The sequence below is a fragment of the Pinus tabuliformis genome, chromosome 2_1, assembly GCF_031772625.1.
Source record: "Pinus tabuliformis cultivar Carrire ecotype Pingquan chromosome 2_1, CPIR1, whole genome shotgun sequence".
NCBI lineage: Eukaryota > Viridiplantae > Streptophyta > Pinopsida > Pinales > Pinaceae > Pinus > Pinus tabuliformis.
In genome coordinates, this window is record NC_142299.1 from 14,063,120 (window position 1) to 14,075,918 (window position 12,799).

Genomic DNA, 12,799 nt, shown 5'->3' on the forward strand with positions numbered 1-12,799 from the left:
CACAAAGAAAGATTATTTCGGGAACCAAGACGTGTTTCTTTATATAAAGGCAAGTAAAGTACATATAACGGAAAGATTTCACCTGAAACACCTTCAGCAGGCTCCAAGCAAAGCTTCCTCCCGCATTCGTTCCAGCCTCAAGCCTCCAACAAGAGCTCCTTCCAAGTCTTACTCAATGGTGATATAAAGAATGAATGATCACCAATACACATGGAAACAAGGGTTTCCTATGCAAAATGGGGGAAGTGCAGAAGGCACCAAGGACTTCAGACCTGGTCTAAGGGGAAAATCTCAGCATAATAATCTTGCTCTCCTTTCTCTCTCCCTTTAGGCCTTCCCTTTGATGTCTTTTTATACCATCTCCAAAGTAGTTTTTTAGTTAGGAGTTGGTTGGGAACAGTTGGGCCACGAGCACTAACAGGTGATCAGCAGGTAAAACTCGCGATCTCCGCCCGAAAATAAGGAATTAATTATTTTTTTAAGTGTTTTAATACATACACGCGGGTTGGGTATACACAGACCTGCGTGTACACGCGTTTAACTCAGAGCAATGTCGCGTATAAGGGATAAAACACTGTTTTTTAAATTTTAGGACCAGGTCTGGAAGGAGGGGTTGCCCTAGGCCATGAGTGCAGCATCACAAACCATAAGAGTGAGATTTGGAGCTATAACACTTGGGAACCTGTACCTACTCCTTTGAAGCACGCACCTACACCTGCATCTATGGAACTTGCACCTGCTCCACTTGCTTCTTTCCATGATCCACAGGCTTGGCTGTCAACCTATAGAGACCATTCTCTCTAACTCTGAGTACAATCCCATCAGACTTAGGGCCTCTAAGCCTGAGTCTTGCCTTCCCCTCCTCAAATAAGACCTCAAACCCTTTCCTCTCGATCAAATCAAGATGGAAATCATGCTATATCTGAGTCTTGGTACAAGCAATACATCATGGACCCACATCATACGTCATGTCTCCATCCTGAATGGCACAACACTCGATCCTCAGATCTCCAACTGACTCTTGTCACCCAACACCATGTGTAACTTCGAGTCACATCCAGATAGACTCTCAAAAAACTTATGTGACCCTGTCATTTGCTTCGTTACACCATTGTCCACGTACCATCCATCCTCAATGATAGTACTCAGTGAGAAATGAGAAATCATAGCAAAGTCCTCATCTTCTAATCTCCTGGAGAGATCACCCATCTCTATTGAAGTGGAAACACTGACAACCTACTTTTCTTTCTTCTTCTCATCATTTCCCTTATTCTTCATCGTACATTTCGACGAAAAATGAGCCATCTCGACATAGTTGAAACACTTGACTTTACTGAAGTCCTTCTTTTGCTTACCCTTCATTTGTGATGCGAGTGCCATGTCATCATATAAATATTTCTATTTCGGTTGAAGATCCTCTTCTCGCAACTCTTCCTTAATGAAGTCATCCCATAACCTATCCCAGTCTGGCAACTTTTCTTTGGCGATGATCCCTTTGATGAAGGGTTTCCATTCCTTGGTGAACCCTTTCAACTCAATCCTTACCATATCTCCATCTAAGACAGTCACATTGATGACATCAATCTCATCTTTGACCTGAGACAATCTATTTAGATACAAGGTCACACTTTCACCCTTTAATATGTTGGTGGACTTCAACTTATCCTCCAATACCAATACTCAGTTCTCCTTCTTATTCTGGAATAGATTCTGAAGAGACACCCACATCTCATATGCGGTGTTCTTCCCAGACAAATGAGGCATTACAGCATCCCTCACACCATCTAGGATAATCAATCTCACCCTCGCATCCAAATATTACCATATTTCCAGCTTCTTAGGGTTAGTTGGCTTCTCGATCTCTTTCTCGTCAAAATACTAAATCTTGTTGACCTGCAAGATCAACTTGATCCTTTCCTTCCATGGAATATAGTTGGACCACTCCTCCAACCTGTCCTCATATCAGATACCTACCTACAACTTCGACATTGTAGTGAACCCTTCACTCACGATGTGACCAACTCCCTCTCACGTTGTCCTTTGTTGCACACAACTCTGATTTACTTACTTCCAAAGTAGCTCAAACACGCTCTGATACCATGTTGAATTTCCATGATCTTGGGTCTTGGTTAGAGTCTTAAAATCACTGACACAACCAAACCAAAAATCTCAACCATAAACTACTTTGCACAGTGGAAATATAAAGCAATAAATCACATATGCACAATATACACAGTTTCAAAAAAAATTGTACAATATGTACAATCCCAATCTTCATTATATTAAATAAACTGAGTAATACAACCATCTATGGTTTACAAGATACAATGACAAACTTCATTGTGCAACTTCGATGTCACATCTTTTCATGTTGGTCCTTCGCTTCCATACTACTCACTAGTAGTGCCTTTTTCCATCAAGGCATCTACACATCGAGACTCCAAGAGGGTTGCCTCCTATCGCTGTTGCAAGTCACGTCTTCTACAATGAACATGGGCTCATCAAACTACTCTCTGTGTAGGTCTAATTCCTGAGCTCCAGCCTGTCAATCTAGCATTCACTTTCGTCCATAAAAGTGTTGCACATAAGGCTGTAATACTTCACTCAATATTGCACCAACAATGTCCTTCTTTTCTGCTGCTCTAGGGCTACTTTGGGTAGCCAAATCCCTACCCTCCAACCATCTCTATGAAACCCAATAAATTCATTGTCAATTCTAATCGTAGGAAGACATTTCACCACCACAGAATATCATCCACATGGAACCAACACGTTGCTCAACAAACTGATCCAATCTGGTCACACCTTGACCGAATACACCTCCACATATATTGTTGTTCACCATGCTTATACTCTGTAATTCTGGTTATGGCATCAAACTTTAGCCCTTATCCTCCACACAGTCAACAATTCAATGCTTTTAAGGCTACAGTTCACCAAGGGGAGACTCTCCACTACTACGCTGCCCCAAATCTGGGCTTAATACTTCAACACAACCTTTAGAGATAGCACAAATGTTGGTTATGGCCTGCGACCTAGAACAACAGTTGTTGTAGGTCTTCAGTCCCCTCAAAAACACCAAAAAACTACCTTCAAAACAATGCAGACAACTCCTAATCTCCTCTACCAAAATGACCCTTCAATCTGGCCCTAATCCGCACTTGTGAAGCCCTAAAATAGATCTGTTGTACCTATAGCAACTCAAATTCTCTTCCAGAAATGCCACACTGCTCCTTGGCCTCCACACTTGTTATTCCTCGACCTAATCTATCCAACAGTACACACTTGGAACAACCCAATCCTTGCCCTTAAACAACCCTTTCTCACCACGCTGTCACCTACAACAAACAAAGAATATCACGTTGCCTTCTAGACCTCCTCACGTTGTCCCTTTGACTCTTCTTCTCCATGCAAATTTCAGAGCTATCCTTGAGATGTATTTCCACTTCTTGGATGCTTTAAATAGCCTCAAATCATCCTTAATTTATAGGCTTTTAAGGATCAATGTCTCATTTGAAGTGACACATCTATTGGCTCTCTTTTACATCAATTCGACCTACTTGACAACCAATAATTACTTTGTCAACTTCAAAAATCAATATCTCTCTAACGAAAAATCAGATTCAGACGATTTTCATTGCGTTTGAACCATCTTTCCAAGCACTATCATCCTCATCCATCACATGTCGTAAATCCATCATCATTTTTTCCCAAATACCAATGAGTGCAAAAACCTCATACTTGGGTTACAAGCCCACAAGCTTCCCTTGTGGTGCTTTGCCCTCCAAACCATGAACCCTAGGGCTTGGAGTACCTCCCAAGCTACAAAAATCAACACTCCCTCTTAGTGAGGGAGGTACTTTTAAGACTAGGAAGTATCTCATCATCATTATCACTACTCGCAACACTTTCCCAACTCTTGGCACTCACAAACACAACAATCCCTATATGGTGAACTACGCCCTTATCGGAAGTATCTTTGTCACTGCTGGAAGAAACCTGCTTCTTCTTCTTAACCTATAACATCTTCCACTCCTTCTATGATTCCTTCTTGGTAGTTGTAGGAGCACCCTTGCTCACCACTGAACACGCACTCTTATTGGGTTGCAGAGTCTCCCTCTGAATCTGCAAGCTCCCTCTCAAACTAGACTCCCTCTAATTCTCTAGCACTTGGACCTTCTTGTGAAAGTGTACCTTCTTCTCGGGAACCTGTACCTACTCCTCTAAATCCTGCACCTACAATTTGTTCTCTGGAACTTGCACCTGCTCCACCTGCTTCTTTCCATGATCCATGGGCTTGGTTGTCAACCTATAAAGACCATGCTCTCTAACTCTGAGTACAATCCCATCAGACTTAGAGCCTCTGAGCCTGAGTCTTTCCTTCCCATTCTAGAACAAAACCTCAAACCCTTTCCTTTTGATCATTGAGACATAAATCTCGCTATATCTGCGTCTTGGTACAAATAATACATCTTGGACCTACATCATACATCCTGTCTCCATCTTAAATGGCACAACAGCTGATCCTCGGATCTCCAACTGAATCTTGTCGCCCAACACCATGTGCAACTTTGAGTCCCATCCAGCTAGAGTCTCAAAAACCTCCTGTGACCTTGTCATATGCTTCATCGCACCATTGTCCATGTACCATCCATCCTCAGTGATAGTACTTTGCGAGAAATGAGAAATCATAGCAAATTCCTCCTCTTCCAATATCCTAGAGAGATCGTCCATCTTTGCTGAAGTGGAAATACCAAAAACCTTCTTTCCATGATCCACGGGCTTGGTTGTCAACCTATAGAGACCATGCTCTCTAACTCTGAGTACAACCCCATCAGACTTAGAGCCTCTGAGCCTGAGTCTTTCCTTCCCATTCTAGAACGAAACCTCAAACCCTTTCCTTGAGACATAAATCTCGCTATAGCTGAGTCTTGGTACAAATAATACATCTTGGACCTACATCATACATCCTGTCTCCATCTTGAATGGCACAACTGCTGATCCTCGGATCTCCAACTGAATCTTGTCGCCCAACACCATGTGCAACTTTGAGTCCCATCCAGCTAGAGTCTCAAAAACCTCCTGTGACCTTGTCATATGCTTCATCGCACCATTGTCCATGTACCATCCATCCTCAGTGATAGTACTTTGCGAGAAATGAGAAATCATAGCAAAGTTCTCCTCTTCCAATATCCTAGAGAGTTCGTCCATCTTTGCTGAAGTTGAAACACTTGACTTTACTCAAGTCCTTCTTTTGCTTACCCTTCATTCGTGATGCAAGTGCCATGTCAGCATTTGAAGCATTGTGCTTCGACTAAAGATCCTCATCTCACAACTCTTCTTGAATAAAGCCATCCCACAGCCTATCCCAGTCTGGCAGCTTCTCTCTAGCAACGATCCCTTTGATGAAGGGCTTTGATGAGGGACTTCAAATTATCCTCCAATACCAATACACGATTCTCGTTCTTATTCTAGAACAAATTTTGAAGAGACACCCACATCTCATGTGCAGTGTTCTTCTCAGACAAATGAGGTATTAGGGCATCCCTCACACCATCTAGGATGATCAGTCTCGCCCTCGCATCCAAATCTTCCCATATTTCCATCTCCTTAGGGTCGATTGGCTTCTTGATCTCTTTCTTGGTAAAATCCCAAATCTTGTTGACCTGTAAGATCAACTTGATCCTTTCCTTCCATGGACTATAGTTGGACAACTCCTCCAACCTATCTTACTTACAAACTTTCTTTTTCCATTATTTTTGCATTGGAAAGTTCTTTCTCAGATGGTTGTAGGGCTAGTAGCAGTCACATTTGAATGGAATTACTTCATAATCCAAGCATTTTCTATGCACAATCTCTCCAGAGTTAATGGTTATCGAGTTTGGGAATCCCAAGGAGAGGTTTAAGCTTACCCGAATTTGAGTTATCCATATATATCCTGTATTCCACAAGATGAGGTCCACTTCATAGAAAAACCTGAAAATGTTTATGATTTCCTTGAAAACATCGAGCAACCAGAAAATGAGAGGCAAACATAGTAACCTGACCCAAATCGACAAATGGAAAACTTCTCCAAGTGTGTGTCAAAGGTGATAGACCACTTATTTGTGAACAAGGTCTGTGAGGCCCAAGACCAATGATCCATGAGGATGCTCTCCACATATTCAACCAACTTTGCTATCCATCCCATCCACCCTTCAGCTAAGATTAGATAGTGACAAGAATAATCAATTAAAGGGAGGAAATTTGCCTCTGTCCACTTACGAAGTACCACCATTGACATTCATTTACTAACAAATATTCCCACCATCATAGAGTCCTCCATTTTTTGAATATTTTTAAGTTGGATATCCTTCCTCAAAGTGAGACTAGGTTCCTCAACCTTGTGTTTAGTGCATTGTCGGATAGGTTTTCAAACTTGATTTCTAGTTGTAGTCGTCTAGGGTAAATGTTGAGGGTTGAATCCAGAACAATGTATATTTGGAGTAAACAAAACACTAAGGAAACTGGTAGGGGTAATGTCTTGGGTGTGACAGAGGAGGTATTCCAGTAAAGGGAGAAAAAAAAATATTTGGAGAGTTACGACAAGAACCACGGGGAATGAGACAGAGGATGAATAACTCTGGTCAAGGATGTGTTGCATGGTTGGAAGGGGTAAGGTTCACGAGAGAGGGAAATGTCTTGGAAGGCATACCATTTGACCAAGGTATTTTAGATGTAGTAATGATAGGGGGGATGTCAGGGCACGAAGTTGATTTTGTTGCCACTGAAAGAGACTAGAAGAGAGAAGTGTTTGTGAGGGCCTGCAAAACCTACAAAAAAGGAGAGGTTCTCTAGTAGAGTTTCAAGAAGGGAAAGCCCAAATCAAGGTTCCTTCTAGGGGGTCCAGTGAATAATCAACTAGATCAAAGTCCATGCTTGAAGAATAAGGAAATATTGTTAATCCCCATATAAGCCCCATGTTAACCTAAAAACCCCTTATTAAGCCCTAGATATTGAGTGATTACATTTCTATTGTTATATTATTATTCAGGTTAGAACCCCTCATGGTCCTAGTTTATTATAATTGTACCTTTGCCTCTTATATATATACTAGGGATACCTAGCCTTAGGATCATCAAATATTTATGATAAAAGGAGTTTTACCCCTTGAAGTGGACTATAATTATTGGTTTCTTATAAAATTTAAGGTGGAATCCAAGGGTTTTTTGGAATATTGTATTGTGGCAGCTATTAATTCAGATTTTCCTTAACCTTAATACTTGCTTGTGAACTCTATTAATCTTCTTAAGTTTCTTTATTAGTGTTTTTTCATCAAACAAATATCAAGAGAAAAATAGTAAAGACAGTGGACACATATAGTAGGCTCCAAGCTAGGGTAAAACCCCTCCAAGGGAAAACCTAGAAAAAATATTCTCTTCTTATAGAATATACTTCAAATGAGACAACAAGGACCCATATCCTAGACCAAGTCCTCCCTCCAACACTAAGTCAACCCTCCAAAGAGACCTTCCAACTAGGGAAAGGTCAAACCAAGTTAGACAGAGACAAACCCTTCTTGTAAAGCATCAATCACAAAATATTAACCCCTTGCAACATAATTTTAGACTCCCTACAATAAAATTTTGGACCTGCAATTACTGCATAAATTTCAGCCCCTGCAGCTGCACTCGTGTTAGAGAAAGAATCCCAAAACTTGTCTTCTATCCTTCTCTAGGGTTATTCTACTTGTTTCATTGTCTTTCTCTCGTCTTTCTTTGTCCTTCTATTGTAGATCAAACTTGTGAGTGATGAGTGTCAAATGAAGTGCTTCTATTTATACTCTTATGTGTGGGTCAAATATCGCTTTTTGGGCCGACTTGTCTTTTCTAGGGCCGACTTGTGCTAAGAGGCTTCCAAGACTTTTTAAACTCAAAAATAAATTATTTTACAAGGTAGATCTTTCCCAGAAGGGTCTTATAAACATGATGTTGACTCTCTTGACTCATGACAATAAATCCTATTACCTAACGAACCCTAGAAGCATGAAGAACATGCTTTTACCTAGAAGACCATCAATAAAGAGCATGAAACTCATTATTTAAGATAATAGATTTTTATTTTCTTCTTTTATTTGTTACATAAGATACATATTGAAATGAGTACAATAACAATTATGAAGACCAAAACTAGTTACATTTCCAACACTCCCTCTTAACTAGGGAGGTATTCATAATTGTACAACTAGTACAACATCATTCTCAAACTGAAGAGTTCTCATAAGAAGAGTTGGATTGATAAGCCAACTGTAAGCATAAACATTATGACCAACACTGTCTTTTAAGGCCTAACTAGACAAGCTCAACTTCATTCAAGAGCATTATGTTGGGAGGCTTTACATGTGATACCGCACTACCTCTACAAGGCACATACCCCATCCGGATGTTCACAAGGTATGTCCTTTTAGGACTATTCTTATCTTGGATTCCTAATCCTCAAAGAATATTCGTCCTTTTCAACCACTCTTATCTTGGATACTTGTCTCATCCTTAAGGAGTGTCGGTACCTTTCCTTTCTTGGATGCTTTATCCTTAAGGAAACCACATATTCTTATCCAATTCTCCACCATTCTCTCTCTAATGCCTTCACTTAGACTTACAGTTGTTAGTCCTGGTCAAGTGCTTGACACATGAAAGATATAATGCATATGTGATGTCCAACATCTTTCGCTCTTAACCAAAGAGGGTATCCCTATTCCCTCTTGACCAGGGAATAGATCCTTGCTCATATTCAAGGAGACTCCTTTATTCCTCTCAAATATAGAGTATATTCCAAACTTCCTTTCTATTTGGGAAGTCAATAGCACCAACCTTATAGCTTCTCTCCATAAGATAATAAACTACTTGTTCTTTATAGATGCATGGATCCCTCTTTCCTTCACATATCATTATATCGAGCTTGCTTCCTTTAGAGGTATCATGGAGCCATATTCTTTCTTCAATATTGTGATATGATCCAGTTCATCAATCTTGCATATCACTTTCATCTTGTCATCATCAATGAAGGCATTATCTTGAGCCTTTCCAAACTTCAATTTGATCATAACTTCATCATGAAAGTGATCTCCTAGTTGTTATATAAATTTGACCTTCAAATTATCTTCTCACAATGCTACCTCTTAATCCAAAGATGGAAACATCTTGTTTTCATAGTTTTCAAGACCATATCTTCAATCCATAAAGTTGAAATTTCCACAATTTTCATCAGGTATTCCTAGAACATCCTTCCAGGTAGAAAAACCATATGTTAACCAGATAACCAATAACAAAAATATTAGACTTACCTCGTAGTAATGGCTTTCTCATCAAGGCATCAACATACTCATGGTCCATCTCCACACAAACCCTCCTTCATGCATTAGAGTGCCCAAGGATCGAACATTAGTACCAAGTTACAATTTTCTTCCAGAGACTATACTCGATGTTAATCATTATTCTACATAATCTAGAGAAAGTATTAATTCTTTATCCATCCTTGAGTAAGTCAAACTCTTCCATTAGACATCACATAATCATATTAAGCGTATTCCAAGGTTTTGTACATATTAATCATATCCAAGAGTTATTTTCAATATGCATCTTTATGCTCTTATTCCATCATCTAGCTATATGTCCTATAATAAGCCTGCAACTTGACCAATTTAATTCCTTCATCCCTTAAGAGTATTATTTCCATACTATCTGGAATGTATACTAATCATTTGTCAAAATTCTTCTTTCAAGAACCTTCCAAAAATGACGGTTCTTTGAGGATCATAATGATCCACCTTAGCAAAATGACTACCTCTAACATTATGTTAGAATGCTTAGATGAACACTAATATGCAAAATTTCCCATTTTAGAATCATAAATTGTCTCCTCAAGCCCTTGTAGCTAATCTCTTATTTGAGATATCTTCATTAGGAAAGAGGCCATGTCCTCATCCTTTGACTTCATCATTTTATATAACTTATTACTTAAAGACATATTTTGTCCTAATGTACTTATAGAGTAAAAATTCACTAGCTTGTCATACATAGCATTATATGTCTTCAAATTAGCAACAAAGGGAACTAGATGACCCTTAATAGATTAAAAATGATCCTTTGTGCCCTTACTTCTCCTTTCTTGTATTTTGCAAGATCTTGAGTCCTATCTTTTCTAGGTTCAGTAACTTCACCGAGGACATGTTCCATTACTTCATGTTTTGTAAGTGCTGGGTCAATCCTTTTCTTCCATGCAAGGTAATTTTATGATCCAACAACCTTATTGATTTCCTTGCAGAAAAAATCCATAAGACCTTTAGATTCAGATAAAGAGCAACAATATGATACTTACTTGTCAATCAAGAATCTTCCCTTCTTTGATGATGTCTCCAACTATCTTGAGGCTTTCAATATCTTCAAAGAGACTTCAATGATGTCTTAGAGGAATGTCTTCCAAGTAGGTTAGATCAACAAGATTCAATACCACATCAACAAGCTACCAACTACACCTTCGATCCTTAGTTTCAGCCCTGCAACTTTCATTTTCACCTTCGATACTGCAACTGCTGCAGGAACCCTAGATCTAGTACAAGATAATCCCTTTTAAAATTTTCTCCCTTGAGTGAGATAGATCCTTCCAAGACCAATGAGGTAAAAAAAAAATATGCTCTTAGTAACTTGATTTTGCAACTTGATATTCTGCAATTCTGACCTGCAACTTCGGTCTCCCTTGTAGTCGCAAAAACCCTAATTATATTCAAACAAGCCCTTCTTTGTGTCCACAAGATGATATTTTCAGCTGCCTTCTCTTATTCACCTTAGCTCTGATAACATGTTGGAAAATTACAAAGTGGTAGCTATTAATTCAGATTTTCCTTAACCTTAACACTTGTTTGTGAACTTTATTAATTTTCTTGAGTTTATTTATTATATATTTTTTCATCAAACAAATATTAAGAGAAAATTAGGAAAGATAGTGGACACAAATACTAGGCTTCCAACTAGGGCAAAACCCCTCCAAGGGAAAACTTGGAAAAAATATTCTCTTCTTATAGAATCTGCTTCAAATGAGACAACAAGGACCCAAACCCTACACCAAGTCTTTCCTCCAACACCAAGTCATCCCTCCAAAGATACCTTCCAACTAGGTCAAGGTCAAACCAAGTTAGCCAGAGAAAAGCACTTATTATACTGCACTAGTAGCATAATTTTTACCCCTTGTAACAAAAGTTCAGACCCCTGCAATAGAATTTCTGACCTATAGTTACTGCAGGAATTTTGGCCCTTGCAGCTGCTCCTAAAACTCGCACATGTGACAGAAATATGCACAAAACTTGTCTTCTATCTTTCACTGGGGTTTTTTCTATTTGTTTCCTTGTTTTTTGCTCTTCTTTCTTTGTGCTTCTATTGCGGATCGAACCTATGAGTGATGAGTGTCAATTGAAGTGCTTCTATTTATACTCTTTTGTGTGGGTCAAATACCCCTTTCTGGGCCAACTTGTCTTTTGAAGGGACAACTTGTGCTAGGAGGCTTCTAGGACTTTCTCGACTCAAAACTAAATTCTTTTACAAGGTATATATTGCTCAGAATGGTCTTATAAACATGATTTTGACTCTCTTAATTCATGACAACAAATCCTATGAACTAAAAAACCCTAGAAGAATGAAGAACATTCTTTTACCTAGAAGACCATCAATAAAGAGCATGAAACCCATGCTTTAAAATAATAACTTTTACCTTTCATTCTTTTATTTGTTACATAAGATACATATTAAAATGAGTACAATAACAATTTTGAAAAACTTGTTGTTTATCCTTCACTAGGGTTTTTTCTATTTGTTTCCTTGTCTTTCACTCTTCTTTCTTCACCCTTCTATTGCAGATCAAACCTGTGAGTGATGAGTTTCAAATGAAGTGATTCTATTTATACTCTTTTGTGTGGGTCAAATACCCCTTTTTGAGCCAACTTGTCTTTTCTAAGGACGAATTGTGCTAGGAGGCTTCCAGGACTTTCTAGACTCAAAACTAAATTCTTTTACAATGTACATATTGCTCAGAAGGGTCTTATAAATATTATTTTGACTCTCTTGATTCATGATAGTAAATCCTATGAACTAACAAACCTTGGAAGCATGAAGAACATGCTTTTACCTAGAAGACCATCAAAAAAAAGCATGAAACCCATGCTTTAAAATAATAACTTTTTTCTTTTCTTCTTTTGTTTGTTACATAAGATACATATTAAAATGAGTACAATAACAATTTTGAAGACCAAAACTACAAGGTTTCCAACAAGGTTTTGCTACTTCAAACATGTTATCGTGGAATTTTCATTATAAGTTTTTCCTATGAGGTTAAGATTGTGAAACTTAGAGAAGATTAAGAAGAAATTTTAGGCAATCTCTAGTTCAAGTTTCAGATCTTGGTTCACTGTATTTTTGGAGATACGGTCCAATGCAGTTAGGGTTTCTAAATGTTCCTAAATTATGTCTCAAACATGTTATTTTGGAAGTTTTGCAATAACTAATTTTTTTGAGAGGCTTTAGACTGTGAAACTTGGACCTCATTGAGGTGAAATCGTGGTGAACATCTAGTCCAAGTTACAAATATTGGTTTGTTATATTTTCAGAGATATGCTCCAAGGAAGTTAGGGTTTATGGATGCTCCATAATTCAATCTCAAATAGGCCAGTTAGGCATATTTGTGCTATAATTGTTTCTCTATAAGGCTTCATAAAGTGAAACTTGGGCCATATTAAGGATAAATCTCGGTGAATATTTGGTTCCTTTTTTAG